Source organism: Gavialis gangeticus, unplaced genomic scaffold (assembly GCF_001723915.1).
Source record: "Gavialis gangeticus isolate Ggan-Ray unplaced genomic scaffold, GavGan_comp1, whole genome shotgun sequence".
NCBI lineage: Eukaryota > Metazoa > Chordata > Crocodylia > Gavialidae > Gavialis > Gavialis gangeticus.
Window position 1 is genome coordinate 52990236 of NW_017729034.1, and position 25968 is coordinate 53016203.

The following is a 25968-nucleotide window of genomic DNA, read 5'->3' on the forward strand; positions in this document are numbered from 1 at the left end:
TTCCATAATAGCCATTTAGGGTGCGTCCACATATGAAGGCATGTGTGCTTGCAGCAGCTCAAATAGAAGCAGCACAAATTTGAGCTGAGGCTTTTTGTCTCGGGGCATGTGCCTGGACATGCACTTTGGTGTGGGACAAATTGTGCCACTTGGGGCAAAATTACCCTGCCTGGCTCCTCCTGGATCTGCAGCCAGGGAGAGCTAGAGCCCAGGGCCAGCATCCATGCTGGCTCCAGCAGTATAAGAAGCTGCCCTGGCAAGTAGTTCAGGGCTACTTGCTCTCATGAGCTTCTGAAAGAGACCCTGGCACACATGACCCTGGAGTGCACGAGATTGTAGCCTCTCCACCTCCAGAACCTCTTCTTGAGGTTCTGGTTGAATTTCATCCCCCACTTTTTTGTTTTTGGTTACCCCATCCACAGCCCCACCAAGTCCCGGGACCTCCTACTTAACCTCCTCCTGGCACTGGCCAAGTGGACCTTGTACTTGAGCAGGAAGGAGGCTCTGACTGGGAAAGTGCCCAGAGACCATGGGTCTGCTTTCCTCTCGCTTGTCCGTGTATGTTTCTGGGCAGAGCACCAGTGGGCAGCGTCCACCAGCTCCTTGGATGCCTTTGAGGACTGGTGGGTGCGGCCCGGGGGGGGGGGGGTCTGCTCGGGGTCCCCCTCAGGCATGTTGTATATGAATCTTGTAGAGTTAAAGCAAGGCTTTGTAATGCTAAAAGTGAGGCCATTTCTTTGTCCTTTCACCTCCATTTCATAAAAGTAGACACAGCACTTACGAGACAGTTGGGAGGGAAGAGGGGTACTGTGTAAGGATTACTGATAAGATACGAAACTACCTGAATCCAATCAACAGAGGAGTCTCGTCAACAGAGAAACCTTGAAGGTGGCTACAAGGATTGTTTTTATAAGATAAGATACATCTGGGCAAAAAAAATATGGGGCATGTAGTCACGAGAGTTATACTTCAGTGTTCACGCTCACAGTGCTGCTTGATTGGATAGAATAGTGATTTAGTTAATAGATGATTGGGTATTTTTACGAGCACGAGCTAATCACGAACTAACGCTGACATACTAACAAAGTATAAAATAGTATTATTTCTAGTAGGGGGGTCCCTCTTCGGAGGCACCTGGCTGCAGCGAATAAAGATTCTGTATCTGACTTTGGATACTTGCTCTGCATGATCACTGCCCCAGCCTAGAGCGAACTGCACATGGCTTTAAGAGCGTAATTCATAACAGGCACACTTATTTTCACGTTTTGACCCTTTGACCCACATGACACTCCTATCCTGTTTTTTCATTAGTTAGCCTTATGGTTACAGTTAGCCTCAGGGCCCACAATAATTCGGGGACACAAATAGTCAAGAGCTTCTGGGAGAGACCCTGGTGCGCATACTCTCAAGTGTGCGAGACTGCAGCCCCTCCACCTCCACCACCTCCTTCTGAGGTTCTGGTTGAATTTCACCCCTCACCTTTTTGTTTTTGGGCACCCCATCCACAGCCCCACCGAGTCCTCGGACCTCCTGGTTAACCTTCTCCTGACCTTGGCCAAGTGGGCCCTGTACATGACCAGGAAGGACATACTGGCCAGGAAGGTGCCTGGGTTTCATAGGTGCTTCAAGCACCTCCAATGGCAAGCTATTCCAGACCTTGGGGGCTCGGACAGTAAAGAAATTCTTCCTTATGTCCAGCCTGAAACGGTCTTGCTGGAGTTTATGACCGTTCGACCTTGTCATCCCTTGGGGCACTCTGGTGAACAAACGTTCCCCCAGATACTGGTGGTCACCCCGATAAACTTATAGATGGCCATCAGATCACCCCTGAGCCTGCGCTTTTCCAGGCTAAAGAGCCCCATGGCGCTCAGCCTGCCGTCGTAAGGTCCATTTTCCTGACCTCTGATCATGTGTGTAGCTCTTCTCTGGACTCTTTCAAGCTTCTCCACATCCTTTTTGAGTTGTGGAGCCCAAAACTGGACACTGCATCTGAGGCTGCTTTCCCCTCACTTATCCATGCATGTTTCTGCGCAGAGCACCACTGGACGACATCCACCTGCTCCTTGGAAGCCTTTGAGGACCAGTGGGTGCAGCCCAGGAGGCTCTGCTCCATGTCCCCCTCAGGCACACTCATTTTCACATTTTGACCCTTCAACTCACACGACACTCCCATCCTGTTTTTCCCTTGGTTATTCCAAGCATTTTGTTGTGTTATTCATTCATTGGTTCCACAATGAAGGGGCCACTACTTAGTCATGTGGGCTCAGCAAGGTGCCGCGTGCTGTCAGGCAGCTCAGGGCCACTCAGGCTAAGTAGTGCTGAGCCCTGGGTGACATCTGGCAGCTCGGGGCTGCTGGGGCTAGTGCGCAGTGCTGCACAGCACCCTGCAAAGCTAGGCCGTACCCACACTATGCGGCAGTGTAGGTGCCCGGCAGCTGGGGCTGAGCCCTGCTGTCCCCCGCTACCTCCTGCTGTGGCGGGGCGAGGGGGACGGGGGAGGCTGTGCCATGAGGCCCCAAGTGGCCCCAGTGGCCACTGCTGCTGTCGGTGAGTGTAAGGAGGCTGGGGCAGTGTGTGTGTGTGTGTGGGGGGGGGGATTGGGTAGGGGCCAGGTGAGGCAGTGGGCAAAGGGGAAGGGGACCCACCCCTCCCAAGCTGCCCCCTTTTGGTCCACCCTCCTCCAGCCCTCCCATCACTTCCCTGGCATGGAGTCTGGGTCCAGGCATGGAGCCCTGCACAGGCAGGCAGCATGCTTCAGTACTGGGGAAAGGAACAGCTGTAGAGACTCTGGGTGGCTACCACCGCAGCTCTGTGGAAGACCTGAGCTTCCAGTTGCCTCTGTGCCACGCCCCACTCTTTTACCCCGGGGTATTTTTTTTGATACCTGGATCTCCAGGTATCAAACTTTGATCCTGCTCTGCATATTTGCAAAGTGGGGAATGTTTTTTTGTTCCCAGTGTGCCTCTTGAAGCATCTCAAACTGGTTTGGGATGCTGCAAGAGGCACGTCTGTACTCGTCTGTATGTACCCTTAGTGGTTATGTTCTGAAAGACAAAGTCTTATGTTTATACACCTCATACATGTTTCTCCTATCTGAAGTATTGTGGATGTTATTATATAAAGTGTATACAAGTGCTAGTATATATGGGTTTTTTTACATTTAAGACCCTGGCTTCTAGATTACCTTGTGGCGAGTCATTTACACTGGCAAATTAGATGGTGGGTAAAATGTTTTCTTTATTGGATTTTCAGCATACTGGTTTTTATTTATGTCCATCATTCCCTTGTTCTTATTTCATGGAATATTAGAACAGGAGTACCTGAATTTATCTTTTCTGTACAACTTGGTATTCTAAATGCCTCTCATGTTTCTTATTATTTGTCCCTAAACAGCTATTTTCCCCTTCTGTCTCCATACCTATGTTTTGTTATAATGTTTTCAGATAGGCTGACCAAAACTGGTATCACAGGTGAGGCTTAAAAAAATAGCATTAGAATATGTTTTATATCCCATTCTTTTTTGTGCCCTTACATTTCATTTGCTTACTAGACTATCAGTAAAATGACATTTTTATCCAGCTGTTCATAATTATTCCCCAAGTCCTTATCCCAAATAGCACCAGCCAATTTAGAATCCTAAATTTTTATACAGATAGTGCACATTATTCCTTCAAAGTACATTACCTTGCACTTATCTATATAGAGTTTTACCAGTCCTAGCCTGCGGACTTTCAAGTGCATAATAAATTTAATCCTACTCTTTGATTTGTTTTATTTCATCTTCTAGCATTTCTAATCCACAAGAATACATTTCCCCATGTGACTATTTAGCTTCCTTTATAGCTTTCTCAAGGGATTCTGACAAAGACTTATGGAAAGTCCAAATAAATTTTAAGATCCATTTTCCCTTTATCTAGTATTTTATTAGCATGCTTAAAGAAATCTAGTAGATCAGAAAATGATGGTATTCCTAGTTTCTTCCTCAATAGCAACCACAGAAAAGACCCCGGAGACAGAGGTGATAAAAGCACTGAGCCATATTACCTCCAGTAGCTACTTGTAGGCAGGGGTCCCCAAATAATGCTGTGGATTCTCGCACTGCCTGACCCAGCCCTTTTTATCCTCAGCTCAAGAAGCCCCATGGATCTCAAATCCATAGGAGACAAGCAGAAGGTTAAACCATAAATTGGAGGTAGCCCTTAGTATATTTTTCTGAGCTGGATGGATGCACATTAGGCTGCTATGATGGGTCCCACCACAATACAGCTATATCTTCTTAAGTTTTGCTTGCTCCGTAAATATGCTGCAACACTATCACTGGCTCCATCCCCTAAGACAGAAGAGAGAGCCAGCGATAGTGCTGCAGCATACACATTTCCTAGGAACTGTCTCTCTTGTCGCTTCAAAGAAATGGGACCTCATAGCCTAAAAGTCCCAGGAGCACCGCTGATTCCTTTCAACAAAAACTCAACCTCTGCAATCAGTTCCCATTTACTCTCCTGGTCAAACTTCTTCTAATGTGGCTGGTTTGCAGCCTCTTTGACCCCCTTGTCTGAGGACCCCCTACAAGTTTTCAGGTGACCAGAGATTCCCTCCCAAAGGTGATCCATTGCCTCTGTACCAGCCAACTTGGCAGAAAAAAAGTTCTCTTGATTTGGCCACCGTCTGTAGCATGCAATATTTTAATATATCTACTTAGGCAATACAAATGTCACTGAGTCCTGGAAATCTACTCGCCCAACCTAAAAATGTCTACAACACACATACCACATACACACCCCAGCGATCATGTATTCCCTATTCTCCAGTGTCTGACCCAGGAAATAATTGCGTCTTAAGGTCAGGTAACAAGAAATCCAAGATTAAATAGACAAACTGAGTCGCATTTAATATTTTAGAGAAATGGAGAAGTCTTGCGCATTCTTTCCAGGCTGTGACATCCACTTTCAAATGGGGAAGCCAGGGGAAACTGCAACTATAAAACTTTTGTCATTATATTATATTACATCACTATACATGGGATGCTGTAGGGTGTAGGCCAATTACATGGTAGTTTCTTTCCTGCTTTCATATAATATTTTTTCATGCTCTAGAACCCGTGTTCACAGTAAAATAAACGGATTATGTATGGTTGAACTCCTTCTCCTTTCAAATGTATACGTGTATAGACACGTATGGGCACGCACACACGCACAATGCTAGTTTCTGATATGTTCATGGGCTATATAAACGTTGGACAAAAGTCTTCATCATTTTGATAGGAGGTACTCAAGTGATGAGAATTCTGCCCTCAGGGCTCCAGACCCACAACAATATTATGGTTAAAGCAGTTGATTACCAAGTTTATGTAAAGTACAGAAGCTCACTGGTCATAAATTATGCAGCAACTTAATATGCAGCATGAGTAAAATAAGATGCAAAAATCATAGTACAGTTGTGTTGTATATGTGCCCATTTGATCTAATTTAAAATGCATTTGAAAATAATATTTGCCTTCCGTGTTCCTAATAGAAAAAGTAAAAGTCAAACTAGTTTGGGCTGGGAAGGAATTTAGGAGCACCTATTCACATGCTCCAGGGTGGGTATGGGGCATTTTAATTAGAGTGGGTCTTAGGCCCCAGCATCTGCTCCAACATATTCTAATCAGAACCGATTGAAGCACATATAAAACTGCCCTACCTTCTCAATACAAATAAGGAACTTACTTACTAAAATTTCTGCTGAAGATGCATATTGAACCCAACTTTCTCTCCTTTATTAACATATCTTCTAAAAGATGATGCAAATGAAAAGTTGTTTTGTTTACAAAAAGCAAACAAAAGAACATTTACTTTAATCAGTAACCAAACTACGCCTACAGACCTGGAGTAGAATATCCACTGAGTAATGAGTTGTTACTTAACTACTTTTAAGAGTAGAATCTCTATTTAAATTTTACCAATTCCTACTTCCGTAGTTCACCAATTCTGTAATTTACTAATCCCTACTTTTGTAGTTCAACTACATCTTTAAAGTTTCGCTTCAGGGAATTCTTTGGCTTTCTGCTGCATATCTCTGCACTGCTGTATATGGCTGAATTTCCTTCTGAAAGACTAGATTTTACCATCATTATTCAGTGAAATCAATGACAATTAGCTTCTCAGAAAAAATATTCTGTTAGCTCAGCTTGTAGCCTCTTTATTTAAAGAGTGGTTCCAATAATAAGTTTATACAAAAAATTGCTGGCTGCACCAGTAGAAGTTGTAGTCTCTTCAAACTTGAGCAATTTGATATGTGGGAGATTATTTATTAATTCTACTTGCTGCCAGCTAAATAGAAAATGCTTTTGAGCTGAAGATGTCTGACCAATGGAGTTTTTACATACCTGCTCACAGCCTCTGAAAACAGCTGTTTGACCAAAGAGGTTTCAAACTATCAACATAGCCAGCTGCTAGGCCAAATATCTAGCAAAATGCGTAAGGTCTACAGGCACTTCAAGAATCTGCTGCTGCTGGTATAGGAACAAAAACTGATGCTACAAACACAAGGGTAGGAAAGGGCAAGGAGTTCACTTCCCAGCCATTCCCTTCCCCCAATACAAATGGAGGGTACATTTTCCAGAATCTCCTGTAGATGACATCCTGTTACTTAAAATTGCCAATAGCTCAAATTAAGAGTGAGACCTTAGAAAGGGAATAAGGCAAAATGCCGTGTTTATTGGTTATATGAAGCAGATACATAAGCTTGGACATGCCAGTCATATGAAGACATATACAAGCATACATACAAACAGACATACACAGACACACAGACAAAACCACTCCAGTAATATGTTATAGTTACCAGCAGATGTTACTCAATACTAGCACTGGATGGCTGGGTCCAGACTTATTGAGGGTGATAGGACCAGGGGTATACAGGCATGCATGCCTGTGCTCCATGAGGTTGCAGAGAGTGGATTCCCCCCATCTTGGCTTGCCTGCATCTCACTTTTATAGGGATTTCAAGTCTTTGTTCAGCATTGGGGTTTTTCTATGCTCAGTCTTTAATTACAGATTGTTTCATCTTGTTATCTCCACTGGGGTCATTCCAGTAAAGCTGGTTCTCTCTGCTGGGGTCAATCTTGATCTTTGCCTTGAAGCATTTTGTAGTCAGTCTTGAAGCACAGTAGTTCAAATGGCAGGATATGCAAAATTTCTTCTTCTTTGAACCTGATCACAGATGAGTTCAGCCATCCATTAATTAGTTTACTGTCTAGTAACCTATACATCGGTGCCTTGTTGCTTACATAATCAATTAAATCTTCTTCTGTTTTCATGCAAATAGTTACCATTCTTTCACCATTCACCCTCTCACACAGACACTCACATACCCAATGCATATGAAGTTCATCTACTCATGTCAAGCAGGGAAACAAGCACAAAATGGAGTTTTAGTTGTTCATACAATCATAGAGGTACTATCATCATTTAAACATAGTAAGTAATATGCAAAAAATCATATTACAATTCTTCCCCACTGCTCTAGGATTTTTTCATTTCCAGAAGCAAGGAAGATATACCCTAGTTTCTTGCATACAATATGCCCCAGAATAATATACACCTTGTTTGTGAACACCAGAATAAAGAAAAAGATCTTTCCTTGTAATACATAACTGCCTCCACAGCCAGGGGGCCCCTATGCAAATCCATTAATGTGCTCTGCAGGATCCCCAGACAACCTAATGACAAATGACAGCAGGGCACAAAGCAGATCTGATTAGCTGACGCAGACTACTCTGCAGGCTACGTCTCCCTGCAGCATAATGTGGGGACTGCGAAGGGGCACCCTGCTTGGCTGCCGCGTCAGGCTCAGACCCACTCCTCCCTTTCCACGCACTGCTTCAGGCCCAGGTCAGCTCCTCCCTTCCCCACCCCCTCCAGTGCGTTAGGCCCAGGGCCGCTCCCCCCACCACCACTTGGGGTAAGAGGTCACTCCACCCGCTGCCACCTCCAAGGGGCATCCCCGCCGCTCTGCCCCCACCATCATGGCGGTGCACCGCCACCTCCTGTCTGGAACACTCTTGGAGCCCTCTCATTGGTTATTTCAAACAACCAATCAGAGTGCAAATAAAGCGTTACGGACAGACAGACTAAGGCTTTTATAACATTACAATTCTTTAATAAACACATTTCAGGTTTGTAGTGCAAGTCATTCCTGGGAAAAAGGAATGATAAAGAAGTGGTTAAAAACGTTTTAAATGGCTTATGTCACCTATATTTTCATTCATCCTTGACACTATGGACAAAAGGGGCTTGAAAGCATTGCCTAAATTACCTGAGAAATCCTGCTTGAACTATTACTAAATTTATTTCTTATTATTTACTGTTGTAACACCTAGAAGCCTCATTCATGGACTGGGAACCTCACTGTGCTAGGTGCTGCACATGCTATACAAATATGGCTTTTGCTTCAAAGAGCAGCAAGATGAACGCTGGTCAGCATGAGCAGGCAGCAGGGCCAGCAGCCTAAACATTTTGGAGGGACTGGGGTGGAGAGAGGAGTCAGAATCACAAGAAGCCATTTTGAGGAGAGATTTCAAGAACAATGAAGTTTCTTTACGTTTATTTATAGAGCAACATGACAACCAAATGGTTAGCATCTGGCTCCAACTCCAAGGTATTAGTTTGAGCCATGCTCTAGGCTTTTATTAAAAACTGCTTGAGTTGATCCAGATGTAATGGATACCATGTCATTCAGCCAAAGTTGGCCAGACATGATGCTAACCACCTCAACCCCTTATGTGCTATAGGCTACCGAAACTGGCATGCCTTAACCATGCTTTTCTTCTGGAGCAGTAGGCCTAAGAGGCCCTTTGACCTCCAATGTATCACAGAGAATCATAGAGAAGTCAGGCTGGAAGGAACCTCCAGAGAGTCACCTAGTCCAACCCTCTTCCTGAGGCAGGATCATCCCAATCCAGACCTACTATCTAAACTATTAGCAAAACTACAGTCAACCCTGACACAACCACAAGACATAACCTAATACGTATTGGCCCCATGTACCAACCAGCAAGGCTCAGAAGCATGGAAAAAACCCATAGTAAAACATGGGCTAGCTCCTCCTAGATCATACCTGACTAATGCTTGCTGAATGGGTAGCATGGGAAGAAGCCCTAAAAGCTATTTTAAAAAGTGTGATAACTTATTAAAAGCATTTTTCAAAAATGAATTACAAGTCTCATATCACAAAATCAGCTTCATATTTTCACACATTTTCCTTGGGCACTGATCACAAATACCAAATTTCAAGCGTACCTCTTTACTCCTGAGGAATTAAAAAAGTGCAACTAGAATGAAGTTTAAAAACCTTAAGAATTTAGTTCCAATCTTAAGTGTGGAAAAACCATTAGAATCATCTCTTCCTCATGAAGAAGTCTCTTGTCTCTTCCGGATATAATAAAGTGCTTGTATATGCTGCTAGGGCAGTACCTAGAATCAACAAACTGCGGCTTAATGGTTCTTGGAACTCCCCAAGCAGTAAATGCAAGCACTTCATAAATGAAAAGGCAGGGAAGCCTTTATATAATAAAGCATTAGTAAGTTTTATGAAGTTGCTGCTGCTTTATAATATATTTATGTGATTTTCAAATGATGCAGCATGCATTCCAAGTTAGAGAGTTAAGATGACTGAGCAGCCCTTTCCTTCTAACCTAGTTACTAGTGCCAGAGAAGGCTCAGTTCAGGAGTGAATTTTGCATTATTACATTATGTAGGTGCACGTACACACATGCACATTTGTGTATATGTGCATGCATGTGGCATCTTTTCAATTTTGGAATATTTTTATATCCTAGTTACAGTGGTAGAAACCAATTCTCATTTTAAGCATTAATGGCAAATCAGTAACAAAGCAAAGATTTATTCTTACTCATTTCTTGCTTCAAAATCATTACCAAACTAGTTTCACGTGGAGATAGGGATATAAAACTGTCATTTCAAACTAGGGAAACCTTAACTTCTTGAAGACTGATGAAAAACTACCACATTACATTTTGCTTTAAGTCTTGTTTTTCTCATACTCCAGGAACATTGATAAAAACATATTTAAAAATATTTTTTCCAATCAGAAACTCTGAATAGCTACACAAGATGGGTCACTCCATTACCGTGATGTCATTTTGAACCATAAGAGAAAAGCAGCAGACGGTGCGTGGGAATTAATGGAAAATTATGCATTTATAGGTGGTCATTTGTCAGAAAATGTTGATACTCCCTCCTCCTGAAAGAAGTAATGGGAGAATGGACAAGATTTCACAGCAATTATACATTAAACACAAACTGTTTCCTTGTTCCATAGCCTGTCAGTGGAAATATCCCTATAAATATTTTTCACTTTTAAGGTATTTTAATACGACTTATTGTTAACTAAATTAAATGGAAGCAACTAGTTCGGTCATAGTACTAAAACATTAGGTTTTGTTACCTGGTATCAATCACTTTTAAAGGGATTCCCTTTTTGATAATAACTATTCAAGACTGTTAAATTGTTACCAGAAACTTGGGGATGTAAGGAAAATATGAGAGGAAAACTAAAAGAATAGAAACCATACGTTTTAGTTTACTTAGAGCATGGAGAGCAACAGAAGTCTTCTTTCTTCAATGTCCAAATGATCGGCATTGCATAAAGCAAGTCCCTAAATTGCACAACCAGGTCCAACAGATTTGTATTGAATGTACCTTTGAGTTGAGAGCCAGTTTCCCACTTGAATTATATTATGGCATTACTCTGAACATGTGCAAAATTTTCTAGTGGGCAGCCTCCCAGCTGACGTCCTGCCCCTGGGGTAGGGGGCTGGACTTGATGACCTTTGAGGTGCCTTCCAGCCCTAATGTCTATGAAACACACACACACACACACACACACACACACACACACAAAATATACTGTAAAAGCTCCATTATCTGGCATCTCCTGGGAATGGGGGAGGGATGCCGGATAACAAAATGTCAGTTAATTGAACAGCCTGGGCCACCGCTCCTCCTGCTGCGTCCGGGGTGTCCCTCCACCCCTCCCATGGCATCGCTACCCCTCCCACAGGCCCTGTGGGCCCCACACAGCCCCACGCAGCCTGTTATGTCCCCGGGCCATGGGGGCTCAGCAGCTCAGGCTGCTTTGCCCCAGGCCATGGAGCCTTGGAGAAACCGGAAGTGCCACAGTGGGCACTTCTGGTTTCACTTTAACTTAACAAGCTGGCATGCCAGTTAATTGAGCATGCCAGCTTGTAAGATGCCGGTTACCGGAGCTTTTACTGTATACACATATCATACGTATACACACACACACACACGTGTATATATACACATACACACGTGTGTGTCTGTCTGTGTGCATACACACCTATAAGTATACATGTGTGTATATATATTATATGCATGTGTATATATACACACACACACACACACACACACACACACACACACACACACACACACACACACACACACACAGAAAACTGGGAAAAACGTGGTATTTCATATGCAATTGCATAGTGAATTTTGGTAAATGGAAAGTATATATTTGTGACTACTATACTGTGGAGATTTTCACCCACTGATGTTTATTATTAACATATGGGTAATTAGAAACTAAATTAAGATAATCTGGAAGAAATGTAGATGTTATATAGCAATGTGATTTACTACGTCACAGTAGCATCAATGGAAGATACAGTTAATTACAAAGGAATGGAAAAATGCGTACACTGATGAACATGTCATATTTGAAGATGGCTGTTAATGTTTGACACAATGTCACTTCTCAGCAACAGGGAGAATTTTATCTTCTCTTTTGTTCATGGATGGAAATATCTTTAATTGGAAAAATATGGTAGCATTCTCATGCAATGTTCTGCTGCTGGCTGTGGCAACCTGGCTCAATTTGAATTGTGTGTGAGCTGAGCACTGAATACCAACTCAAGGTGAATCACTACAGCAGTGGTTTTCAAACTTCCTAAAGTCATGGAGCCCTTTCATATCACTTCTGCCACAGAACCCCTACCTCTAGCTCCACATGCTGTGAGAGCTGATATGGAGCCAGGCAACCCAGCATGGCAATGGGGGTGCCATTACCCCCAATCACTTTGTGGACCCCCTGATAACCCATTGTGGGCTTTTGTGGAACAGTTTGAAAACCACTGCACTATAGCATCCCAGAGTAAGTGTTCAACAATGACTAAGTCTGCCTTAAAACAGCTATAACCGAAAATGAGCTATTCCACCTATAACTGAAAATTAATCTGAGGGAGAAAACCAACCAACCGAACTGCCATGATGATAGCTCCTACACATTTCCAGGACCTTTAAGTGTGTCTTTAGAAAGGCTTCCCCTTTCGAAAAAGCTGCAAGTCTGGATTCTGCAGAAGCCCAGGGCAAAGCTTCCAGTTCAAGTCAGCAACTGGATTTTTCCAGACCCTGCTGTAATACTGGCATCCTACTTACTTTAAGAAATTGTCCATTGAGAAACTTCTTTCATTATAAAAGCATGTTAAATATTGTTCCTGATATAAACCTGTGTAGGTTATGCGTGGGACCAGGGATCCCACAAACAGCTCTACTGATTTCAATTGCATTTTTGAGCCAATGTGTCATTTTAAAGGCTTTAGTGCACTCCACACTTACAAATGGTTCCACAGAAAGCTCATGGTAAGAATAAGGACTAAAACATGCAACATTACTTGGCAGATATGGACCTACAACATCTTGGTAGAAACAAATAAAAAAAAAAAAAAAAAAAATCAGAGTTTAATACTAACAGAAATATGGGCCAAAAGATTTCTGTGGGGATTTAAAATTAGTGTTCAATTTTATTTTGAAGAATGTAGGACTACAAGTAATTGCAGGTCTTCTTCTTCCTCTGCAAATAAAAAATACATATCTAGAAATAGATGCACTAAAAGTTAGTTCACATGATCTTTGTTATTAGAGTGGTCTCTGACCAAATTTGATGCAACAAGAAGTTATGTTCTGCATATGCAGCTATTTTTATTCTCACCTGAGACTCACCTGTCAGGAGAAATAAAAAAAACCCAGGAAAATAATAAGTCTGTTGAACACAAGGCAAGCCACAGGTCAGAAGCAAGGTTAGCTTTCCCGAGGGCTCCTGTGAGAATTCAGTAATGAGGATTCCGATTATTATTCTTTTATTAGTTTACCTGCCTACTAGGCAACAGATAGTCAAATCTGTACCAGTCAGGTCCCACGAACAAGCTATTTTATTATGGCTGTTGCTTCATAGAACTAACCCAATAAGTCTCAAGAACTACAATTACATAGAAGTACAAATGTGTTCTAGGAGCATTTCTTCTAGCAAAGTGACGTGCTATAAAATAAACATATTTTTCTTAGCTGATGTTTTGGGTTATGCCCTTTTGTGCCTCTAACTTAGAGCAGCATTTCTTCACATCCGTTCTTAGCCATTGCTCAGCAAGGCCAAAGTTCAGAGAGAGCCTTCTGTAGTACTTAAAGGTTTAAATGGTGCACCGAGCCTCATGTGGACCTTCTTTCTTGGCATGACTCCCTAAAAAACAGCCTTAATATCAAGTGTCTTCACCTGAATAAGTGTTTTTGCAGACGTCAGTAGGGAAGGAATGACACACATGAGGTTGTTCAGGATAGCAATAGTCTCATACAGTGAATTAGTACAGTGCCTAGCACAATAGGGCCTTGACTTTGTTCCAGGCATTTGGATGCTCTGATAACACAAGTTGTTATACCAACAAGAAGAGTATTTTTATTATTATACCTATTCGTCAGGGAAATTCTGAATATTAGACTTTGCCACAGCACTGGCATTTATGGGAGTACAGTTTAGCAGCAAACACTCATTTTAACATTGCAAGCTTTAAGCCTAAGAGGATATACACTTTCTGGGGAAGATCAGTGTGGGAGGATTACATTTTCCATCTCTAAAAAGGCTTTTTATCACGTGTAACATTTTGTTCCACATCGATTTTTAAAGTTCATTCCAGTTACTTTCGCCTTCTGCCACTTGGAACAGTTTGTTTATGCACAGCACGGCAGAGGGAAGGATCAGCTGCCACTGCTGAGCGCAGCACCTGGGCAGCAGAGTTGCTCATCTTGAAAAGAACAAAAGACAGGTGCAGTTTATTAGGAACAGGTTTCTAGTGGGTACCTGTTACCATTACAAATGTGCCTCAGATGCGTCAACAACTTAGGCACTGCAGCACCTTCATTTACAATAGGATTTTAATCAAGTATACAATTAATGAAAAGTTACATATGTAGTTTTGCTAAGTTATCATTTCTTGCACTGGAATAAGCCACAGTTACTATTCTTCCTACCATCTGGGAATAAAGTAGAAAAGCAGCTGCAGATTAGTATGCTTTCCACCTCCCTCTCCAAAACAAGAATACTTTTTATTGCACTGTCAAGAGGAATTGAGGACATAATTAGTTAATGAGGCCAGTTGTACTGTAGGTAGCAAAGAACTAACAGGCAACATTAAAAAACTCCAGAATGGCAAAAGCTCAACCTGTCTATGCCACAGACAACTACAATCAAATTGGTTGGTAACCTCAACATGCACAAAAGTATTATCTACTGCAGTGGGAGCCAACCTCTTTGGCAGGTCTGCCACAAATTAGCCTGGCATCCTCCATGACTGCCACTCCTATCCCCTTCCCCTCCCCAATCTGCTCCTCTGCTTTCTGCTCCCTGCCCTATGCTTTCTTCTATATGCTGCTCTGGGCTCTGCTCCCTGCCTTATCTTCTACCTTGTTGCCGGTCTCCTCTCTGATCTACCACATGAGACACAGACACTAGCTGTGCTACTTGTGGCACGTGTGCTGCATTTTGGTTACCCCCTTATCTACTGAGTATGGTGGTGGAAGAGTTGCTTATAGACTTTATGCATGGACTTTGAGCAAATCACTTAGAATCAGTTCCATTATTTTCAACATCAAGATAGTAATCCCTACCTACCTTTTCAAGATATTTTGATATCCAAAGGATATGCCAGAAACAAACTGTTATCTTGTATACATACACAGAGATATGAAAATGTATGCATATACATTTGTAGAATTTATATAAATCACACACCACACACACTAGCATATGTACAAATTTCTAATTCTGCTTCTTTTTATAAATGGTGCCAATTTCTGAAAATAAAGTCTAACAACAAATCATGAAACTAAATCTTGGTTTCTCAACCACATTGGCCCAATCCCCTCTCCCAATCCCACCCCCCAAACAATTAATGGTGGGGGGGTGGAAATCAGTCAAAGAATCAAACGAGAGTTAAATCAGGAAAAGTGTGGGTGCCTTAATAAATGGAAGAGGCAACTTAGTGACAGAGGATGCAGAAAAGGCTGAAGTACTCAATCCTTTTTTGCCTCAGTCTTCACAGGCAAGGTCAGCTCCCAGACTACTGTACTGGGCAGCACAGTTTGGGGAGGAGGTGAGTAGCCAGTGGCAAAGGAACAGGTTAGGGACTATTTAGAAAAGCTGGACATATACAAGTCCATGGGGCTGGACGGGATGCGCCCCCAACAGTGCTGAAGGAGTTGGCCGATGCTACTGCAGAGCCACTACCCACGATTGAAAACTTACAGTGATTGGGAGAGATCCTAGATGATTGGAAAGAGGCAAATATAGTGCCCATCTTTAAGAAAAGGGAAGAAAAAAAATCCAGGGCACTACAGACTGCTCAGCCTCACACTTCAGTCCCTGGAAAAATCATGGAGCAGATTCTCAAGGAATCCATTTGTAAGCACTTAGAGGAGAATGTTATTAGGAATAGTCAGTATGGATTCACCAAGGGGAAGTCATGCTTGACCAGTCTGGTATAACTTGACTTTAGCAAGGCTTTTGATGTGGTCTTCCACACTATTCCTACAACCAAGCCAAGGAAGTATGGGTTGGACAAATGGTCTGCAAGGTGGACAGAAAACTGGCTCAGAGTGTAGTAGTGATCAACAGCTTGATGTCTGGTTAATATCAGTCGGTATCAAGTAAAGTACCCCAGGTGTTGGTCCTGGGGCTGCTTTTGTTCAATATTTTCATCAATGACCCGGAAAGTGGATGGAGTGCATCCTCAGCAAGTTTGCATACGACACCAAGCTGGAGGGAATAATAGATACACTGGAGGGTAGGGCTAGGATTCAGACAGACCTTGACAAATTGGAAGAGTGGACCTAAAGAAATCTCATTAGATTCAATAACAGCAAGTGTAAATTCCTGCATGAAGGACAGAACAATCCCATGAACTAGTACAGGCTGGGGACTCGCTAAACAGCAGCTCTGTAGCAAAGGACCTGGGGGTTACAGTGGACAATAAACTGAACATAAGACAATCATGTGCCCTTGTTGCAAAGGTGTCAAATGACATCCTGGGCAGTATTAGTAGGAGTGCTGCCAGCAGGTCGAGGAAAGTAATCATTCCCCTCTATTAGCCACGGTTGAGGCCACATCTGGAGTACTGTGTCCAGTTTTGGGCCCCCCACTACAGAAAGTGTATAGACAAATTGGAGAAAGCCCAGCAGAGGGCAATGAAAATGGTGAGGGGGCTAGGGAACAAGACTTCTGAGAGGCTGAGGGAACTGGGCTTATTTAATCTAGAGAAGAGAAGACCGAGGGGGACGATATAAATCACAGACTTCAAATACCTGCAGGGTGGTTCCAAAGACGATGGATCTAGACTGTTCTCAATGGTGGCAGATGACAGAACAAGGAGCAATAGTCTCAAGTTGCAGCAAGGAAAGTTTAGGCTGGATATTAGGAAAAACCTCTCTCAGTAGGAGGGTAGTAAAGCACTGGAACAGGTTCCCCAGAGCGGTGGTGGAATCTCCATCCTGGGAGGTTTTTAAGACCTGGCTCAACAAAACCTTGGCTGGGATGATCTAGTTGGGGCTGGTCCTTTTTTAAGCAGGGGGCTGAACTAGATGACCTTCTGAATTCCCTTCCAATCTTAAATTTTTTATAATTTTATGATCATGCAAAGCTGACTTACATGACTCTCTTTCTACAGAAGACATTTTTCAAATGGGAAAAATCCCCTTATACCTTGAAGTGAAGACCTTCTGATGCTCAGGGACAGCATTAAGCTAAGGGCCTGGGTTGATAAAAAAATCAATTTAAAACCATTAAAATTGGATTTTTTAAACATTTAAATTAGATATTTTTATTTTTATTTAAATTATAATTAACTTTTCCTTTTTAAAAAATAAAGGATCTTAAAATGAAATTTAAATTCAACACAGCATAGGTCAGGATATAAAATGTACTACAATCTATTAAAATAATTTAAATAAAATGAATACATTTAGTCCATGAGCCTCTAACAGAAATTCTGGAACTAACGGCTGATTTTCTTCTACATAAGAATGAGGGGAAAAATCTTAACTTTTGAGGTCAAGCTTTAGAAATATGGCACAATATTTCATGTACTGGGGACTGGCACTGCAAAGGATGCAGGTTCTATACTAGTGGGTGCAAAGGATCAACAAAGTCAACGTACCTTCGACTCCAGCAGACACCATCATGTGTACTGCTTAATCAGGATTAGCTACTGAGCCCACCTTGATGGTATCAAACTCCTGTTTTTTCCTTTCTACTTGAGCTCTGATTAGCTCAGCTCTCAAATTATGAACATTTATGATTCTGCACCTATAACGGAGGCTTATTCTCCAGTTCACAGAAAAACCACTATCTGCTCAGTAACTACCAACCCCCTCCTTCTAAACGGTTCTGGGTACTTCAGTTAAATAGACTTTTTGGTCCTTCTGCATATGTACAGAGATGTAAACATTAAGCTCAAATGAATTCCACCAAGGCATTTTAAAAAATGAAGGGGTGAGGGGGGGGAATTCTAGTGCTATAAGAACTAATATTTTAACCTAGGGCCGTCCAATTTCAGTGTAGCTGGGGGCTCATACTACTCCAGCATGTGACCCCCTAAGCTGTACACTGTGTGGGCCACACACTGAGGGGCAGGATATCCGACAGACAAGCTATACAACTGAAAATACTGGTTATCAAATTCAGCATGATGGAATTTCATCGTCAAAAAAGAATTAGTTTAGGCCCTGGAACTGCACTTAGATAGCGAAGTATAAGATCAGACCTTATTTTGCAAATTGCAGATGTATGGAAAACAAGCCCAACAAAAACCAATAGTAAAGCAAGGATATATTCTTTGCTTAACAATTTTACTCATTGACGTGCACAGATTTCAACATCCTATAGTGTTAAGACTTGATGTACAACTAGGGGTTGGAGGACAGAGTTGTCTCTGTATGTTGAAATGGACATGCAAATACAACTAAATCAAGTAAAATAAAATTATGTTATGAAACAGAAGTAGGAGCATTGTGATGGCATGCATTATTTGTTCCAGCTGTTTAACAGCATTTAGCTCCTCTTTAAGAGTGTGATTGGCTAAAGACCTACAACAGTTTGATCAGATTAAACAGTAAAATGTTTATAATCCTCTGATTCTTGTGGTAAGTTTCTCATTGCAGGTTGAGTCAGAATACCAATTTTAAGCTATTTTCAACATCTCATATTTGTAAGTTAAGAAGCTAGAAGCTTTTTTCCTCTGGCAAGGTATTTAAAACTTAATTGCTTATTAGTCAATCATACAGACTAGAGCACCTAAATAACTTTAGAAACAGTGGCTGTTTTGTGGTGTGCTTTAGGGCCGCTGAGGGCAGCTGACTGCAGCTCTGCTCCGGCTCCTTGTAACCGTAACAGCCCGGCCCTGAGTGGGGCAGAGCCACGATCCGCTGTCTGCATACCCCTGCCTGGAGTGTGCAGGCTGCAGATCACAGCTCTGCCTTGGTCCCAGATCAACCTACTCCCACCACAAGATCTCAGCAGCTCCAGAGCAGCCTCCTGCCCTGCCATCATGGCTGGAGCCAGTCTCCATGGCAACCCCAGCCCTGCACTATCACACAGCACAGGCGCAACTGAGGTTTCCACGAAGACCAGCCCCAGCCATGTGGACAGGGGCTGCTGGGAATTGGAGTCCGGCTGCCGGCCAAAGCCATCATTTTGCTCACTCCTGCTTTAGAAGATCAATCTATCCATGTACAGGCAGGTTCCTTGGATACCAACAGTCTTTGAACACAAAATACAAAAGTATTGATTTCATTCAGGTCACCATGTCTTTGAAGTTAAGGGCAAGTTTGTACCAATTAAGTCAGTGCACTTGAAGCACAGGCTTACAATTAAGCACCTGCCCAAGTTCTAATTCAAACTGAGATCTTAGCGAGGGCCATCTTCCTGATCCTCCCAGCCATTATTTTATTACATGCCTCTTAAGGGAGGAAGAAAACTCTGAACATTTAAGGTAAAACAATGGAAAACATAATCAGTGTCTGCCACCTGGCCTATCTGAAATCTCATGGAGGCCAGGTGAGGTCCCAGATGACTGGAAAAAGGCAACTATAGTGCCCATTTTCTTTAAAAAAAAGGAAGGAACTTGATTCTGAGAAGTATAGAGCAGTCAGTCTAACTTCAGTACACAGACAGATTATAGAGCATGTTGTCAAGAAATCCATTTCAAAGCACCTAGAGGATAACAAGGTGATCTGGAACAGTCAACATGCATTTAAGAGCAAACCATGCTTAACCAAACAGATTTCTTTTTAGGACAAGGTGAAATCATTTGTGGATGGGGAAAAGCAGAAAATGTAATACACCTCAACTTTACCATGTCTTTTAATACTGTTTCTCATGATTCTCATTAGTTAGCTAAGAAAATACAATTTAGATGAAATTACTGTGAAGTGTATATATAAACATGTTGGATCATTGTGCTCACAGAATAGTCATCAATGGCTTGATGTCTACTTGGGACAAGTGGGATTCCCTAGAGGTCTGCCCTAGGCCTAGAAGTTAATGATTTGGAGGACGGGATGGAAGGCAGTTAGTAAATCTGCAGATGACACCAAACTGAGTGGCAAGTCGCAGATATTCTGGAGCAGGGTTTGACAACCTGCACGAACAGTGGGCTAAATTAACACAACTTAGTCCTAAGGTGGGCCATAACTGTTAGATATTTTGCTATTAGATGCTGCATTCTTACCTGGGATTCAGGTCAACGCCTTTCATTTCAATGGATGGGTACCTGTTAGCCAAGATAAAATTATGCCCCACCCAGATAACAGGTCAACACCATTTATTTCAATGGAGGGGTTAACCTGTTGGCCAAGTGCAACAGATAACATCTTTTTATGGGCCATATCTAGCCTATGGACCATAGTTTGCCAACCTCTGCTCTGGAATATAGGATTAGATTTTAGAAAAATCTTGACAAACTGGAAAAATGGTCCAAAACTTTCTGATGAAATTCAATAAGAATGAGTGCAAAAATCGGGCACATAAAATGGAATAATCACATGCACAAGTACAAATTTGGGAATGGCTGGTTAGATTGCAGTGCTGTAGGAAGAGACCTGGGAATTATAGTGGGCCATAGGATGAATACCAGTCAACCACATCATGATGTTGAAAACCAAAAAGCTCACCATGCTGAGCTGAGTCACCTACAAAGTTGAGGGAAGTTATTTTTTTGTTCTATTCCATACTGCAAACTTCACCTGGAGTGCTTTGTCCGTTTTGGGACACTTCGAAAGACACGGGTAAGTTGTTACAGCCACAAGAAGTAGAAGTCTAGGAAACATGATTTATGAGGAAAGGTTGGAAGAGCTGGGATTTAATCCGGCAAAGAAATGATTGAGGGTGTGGGATTTGATAACAGTTTTCAAGTAACATGAAGCATTGATATGAAAAAGGTGATGCACTATTATCTGGAGCCAGAGGGGACAGGACAAGACATAATTCTTAAAAATGTAATTAGTAATAAGTTTGTCACTATGAGGTTCAGTATTAAATTACCTAGAGAGACTGCAGATTCTCCATCCCTGGAAGTCTTTACGAGCTGGTTAGACAAACATTTGGAAGAGCTGGTTTTGACAGGGATGACCCCGCCTTGAGCCATGGGTTGAGCTAGATGACCTTCTTAAGTTGCTTTCAGTCCTGTTTTTCTATGGTTCACTTGTTTCTTTCCCTTGCTATATAACATCTTCAGCAAATAACCTGGCTGTTAGCTTGGTTTTAGAATGTGTGGGTCATGTTTAAACCCATAATAGCAAAGAGAGAGCAAAAGCAGGCATATACCTGTGACTGAATTCCCAGGGGTTGGAAAACTATGCTGTCATATCATTATCTATAGGTCAAATTACATTTTTTTTCCCCACCAACAGTATAAAAAGAATTCTGAGACATTTTCATTACATGTCTATAAATTAAAGCCTCAAAACGTAGGCCTTCAATGTTGCCACAAATAATTAAATTGAATCACATTTGTAATTTGTCGTCATCTTAATGATTTGCAGTTGTATCAACTATAATTGAAAGCATTAATTTGGCTTCTGTCCCTAGCGTATGTAAGCACTTATAAGGTTTAAGCAGACTCCTTCAAGATTTCAGTGACAGAGACCAAATGGCATTCTTCCCTTGCCAACAACTTAATAAGTCAATGTGGAAACAAGGTTTTAATTAGTTTGAAAAGGTTAGGCCAAGAGATACCTCTTGTCATTCTTTTTAGAAGAGATCGAATTCATATCTAGTTGTGTGGTAATTCAGGCAGCAAATTTCAGAGGCAGGACCCCATTGAGAAAACTCTGCCGGTGGCACCCAGAGAAATATTATTTGAGCATTCAGTTTGACTTCTGACTTTTATGAAAGGCTAGAGAGGGTGAGAGAGTCTCGGTCCAGTCTATGCTCTTTAGTCACCCAGCACTTTCAAAGTCACCTGTCAGTCAACTGACAGCAGTGCATAAATCTCTGTCCCACTAAAAACATAAACAATGTATCTTTATAATTTCTCATTTTTCAACTAGAACTACACACTACAGCTTAGGTGAGAATCTGTGCTATACTTAGAGATATAGCACTGTCAAAGGTGCTAATCTTTGCATCCTACAGCCTCTGATAAAGTTCAGACAATTTTGGGAGACATGTAATTTATAGCAGTTTCTCTGGCTGCAGTGCTGCCTGGCATATCTTTGATATATTTTATCCTACAAGCTTTTATACATCCTTTATAAAGTTATTTTGGAAATGCACAATCCAAAATTAAATGATCTTTTGCTCCTGGATATACCTATGAAGCATGAGCTCTGACACACAACCCTCATCAGGGCTGGGCAATGACACCCAAACCATTCACTCATTCAGTGTCCATCATACCAATGTGATGCAGGTGGTGTCAGAATAATGACAGATTACAAGAAACCCAGTGGAATTTGCAATGAGCACACTTCCTCCATAGGTCCCACAGACAGAGACTAAGGGTTAAGTACAGACATTCAAAAAGCCCCAAGTTTCTCTAAATTACATAGATTGAACTGGGAGTGAACAGAGGCATGTGCACTCTTGGGTGGGGGGAGCGGCATGGCAGATGCCTGTACTGGTCAGGCCAGAAGGCCAGGGGTGCTCTTGTACACCTCCCAGTGGGGCCTCTTTCTCCATCCCTGCCTGCCCCCACCAGCAGCCCTGTCATTAACAGTGGGACATCCACCCACCTGTGTTTGCTCTGGTTGGGGGGAGGCCAGAGACAAGCCACCAGCTCTGCTTCCCCACTCCCCTGATGTTGCCTGGCTAGACTGACAGCCTGCATGGCTCTCAGCCCTGCTCCTCCCTGCTGGTGACAGCAGAGCCGGGCTGGGTGGGGAAGCACAGGCTCCCCGCAGCTGTCCTTGCTCAGATCTGGGGGGATTGGGGCTCTGCTCCTGCCCACCACCACCCAGCTTGGCTGACATGGGCAGGCAGGAGCCAGGGCTGAGAGCTGTGCCAGGACAGTCAGCTGAGCCACTCAGCACCAGGGAGAGGCAGGGAGAAAAAAGCCAGGGAGAAGCCCCCATCCTGCAGGCCTGGCCCCAGGCCCCAAGACCTAAGCAAGCATAGTGAGGGGGGGAGGGGGGAAAGCCTGCTCCCCCCCCCACTGCCAGGCTTGACTGACACAGGGAGGCAGTAGTGGGGCTGAGAACCACATGGGCCATCAGCTGAGCTGGGCAGTGCCAGGGGACAAGAGGGAGCAGAGACCCCTCCCACCCCCCCAGCTGTCCTTGCTCAGGTCTGAGGGGCTGGAGTCAGGCCCACAGAGCAGAGGCCTCCACTTCTCCCACTCTACCATGCTGACCAGCTCAGATGACAGTCCTGGTACAGCTCTCAGCCCCAGCTCCTGTCTCCTTGTGTCAGCTAAGCCAGGCAGCAGCAGGGGGTAGCATCCCAGGCCCAAGCAAGCACAGCTGGGGAGGAACCTGCGCTCCCCTCCACCCTTCTACCTCCCCTGCCAGTCCCAGCTGACATGGGCAGGCAGCAGCAGGGCTGAGAGCCATGTGTGCTTTCAGCCAAGTCAGGCAGTGACAGAGGGCAGGGACCAGAGACCGTGCCCCCTGTTCCCAGACCTGAGCAAGCAGTTGTGGGGGCCTGCACAGTGGGGGCCTCTGCTCCTGCCCTCCCCTCCCGCACTACCACTGGCAGGCGCAGGTAGGACACGGGGCTGGGGAGCAAAGGATGCAAAGGATCATGGGATGCTGGAGGACAGCAACTTAACTTGAGTTGGGAGGGGATCTGGGGCATAAGTTTGATAGGCCTGTTTAACCCAGATCACTTAAGTCTAATAGTACATCCATCCAAGTCAATCTTAAACTGGTTTCAGCCATTTTGAAATTAGTTTATGTGTACTGAATTTCTGTTGCGTTACAAGTTTTAATTGGTTTCCAATCACTTATACAGGTTTCTCTGTAACGTCTGTCCCTATCCCTGATAACTGACTCAAAAGTCATACAGGGTGTCACTGACATGGGAGGAAACAGAACAGTTTTTAAACCTTTTTTAGACCTCAAAGAGGTCTAAAAGTAAGACAAAATACTGTTAGAACTCAAAGATGCATTAGGTTGTATAATGTTTGGGCATATTTTTGGTGTAAGTAACATCTACTTTCACTTTGTAAAGTCAGGGGAGAAGAGGACATAAGAAACCCTTTGCTCCTTTAACATATTTAGTGGGGGCCATAATATGGCCAAAGGGTTGGTGAACAGGAAAGGAGAGATGCAGTTAATGCTGCTATGAGAGCCAACCCCTTACCCACTACCAAAGGACTGGGGCCTGGGGCAACACAGACCCATCTCTGCACATCAGCAGGGCTGTTCTGGGAAGAGAACTGGTTTCTCCTGTTTGACAGGTAAAAAGTCTGAGCCCATCCCATTCTGTTTGCTCAAGACTTTCATGTGCTGTTTGAGCAGTGCATTGCTTACTCCTCCTTTCTTCCCTAGTTTCTAAAAGGCATAATCCAACGAGTGAATTAAGTGAAAAATTATTAGTGATTAAAATTATTAGTGATTTTTCCCTAAAGGGAGGGGTGTTTAAGCTGCTGGCACAGAATCTATTAAAAGTAAACTGTAATAGTGAGCATGCATCATTTAACAAACACAGAAAGTTCTGGTTTTTGGCTTAGAAACCAACAGCTGCCTCATCTTTCATTAAGATGGAAAAACGTCCTAACAACTGGTCCCTGCCAAATAAAGAAAATCCGCCTAACAGTACAAAGGCCACTTTACTAGTTTTTCACAGCGTAACTATTTGTAAAGTTTTGCTTCATATGGATTTTGTTGCTTATTTTTTTACCCAGAACAGTGCAATTGCCTTTATCTTTAAAAAGAATGAAAAGTTTAACGTTTCAGTAAGATTCTTAATAAAAATCTAGAACTAGACATCTCTCTTAACATCCTTTCATTCAGCTCCAGCTACTACCATTTGGCTTTGGTACTCAATGACTTTTGGTCCTGAACACCAATTCTCCAGTCATTACAAGCAAGGTTGAAAAAAAGACTTAAAAATACATTAGTCTCCTAACTCCAAAACTGCAGTTCTGAAGACATCCTTCCTCCCCCAGCTTTCTTCCTAAACACTCAGTGTTTGCCACTTCTGGCAATGAAAGCTTAGCTGGGGTGCGCTGGTATTCCTACTCTTCACAAATACCTCATTTTGGGGGTCAATCTAATCACCAGGTTCCAGGGCAAGAATGAGTTTTTCCATCAGGTCAGAAGTAAAAGGAGAATGGGGCAAGGGCCCCTAAAATCATCTCAGCATATGTTAACCTAACTGTGTGTGCATGCATGTGCATGTGTGTACGCACTTAATACAAATACAAAACCAAGCTTTTACTCAAGGGAACGCCCCACCAAAATCCGAAGGGCCGAACAGGAATTTCAGCTTTAGTTCATAGAGTTAGAATTTTATGAGATCCTGCCCTGAAGGTTTACCTAATTTTTGGCTTAAACATCCAATTTAGGATGTCAGCATAATAGTAAGAAGAAATCAAGCTTCAAGAAATCATAGGGAGCAACTGGGGCCTTCCCAATGAGAGGCAGATTTTTTTTTGGAGTTTACTTCCTTCATGAAAGTAAAGTAGTAAACTCCTCAGCTCAAAAGAAAGCTAAATACCAGGGTAATCATCCTATGTGCTCTATACAGGTTTCACACTATTCCTTCCATTACATAAAGCAATCAGTTAAAACATACTGGAAATAGAAAACAAAGAAATACTTGACAACAGGGGTGTCCAACAGGCAGTCCCCAAAGGATTGGCATGCAACCTGCAGGCTCCCAATCAGCTGCCATGTTCCCCCCACCCTCACAGTTGTTCCTGCTATGGCAGCCAGGTTCTTCAGGCTCCCCCACATTCCTCCAGCTTCTACTTCCTGCCCCACTTCCTGGGGGTGGGGGGGGACAGCACAGCAGAAGGGGGCAGGGGGCCTGTGCTGCAGACATAGCACTTGGGCTGGGATATCCATACTGTGCGCCTTGCATGCAACAAAGTTCGGAGCTGGGCTGCCTGTACTCGGGTGGACAGTATGCGTGGCCAGGAGGGAGCAGGGAGCCAGGCCACCTGCATGAAAGAGACCAGGA

At 43.1% G+C, this 25968-nt stretch overlaps 1 protein-coding gene and 1 long non-coding RNA gene across 2 annotated transcripts in view; one reads left to right on the top strand and one right to left on the bottom strand.

Annotated features, from left to right (window-relative positions):
* The window catches only part of KCNK1 (potassium two pore domain channel subfamily K member 1), a 49953-nt gene that overhangs the window by 14507 nt on the left and 9478 nt on the right, over positions 1-25968 (bottom strand). The gene's annotated exons all lie outside the window — the stretch shown is intronic.
* The window catches only part of LOC109304730, a 14277-nt gene continuing 11017 nt past the window's right edge, over positions 22709-25968 (top strand). The window contains exon 1 of the long non-coding RNA XR_002099458.1: positions 22709-22720. This is a non-coding gene — a long non-coding RNA (uncharacterized LOC109304730). The remainder of the gene's footprint in view (positions 22721-25968) is intronic.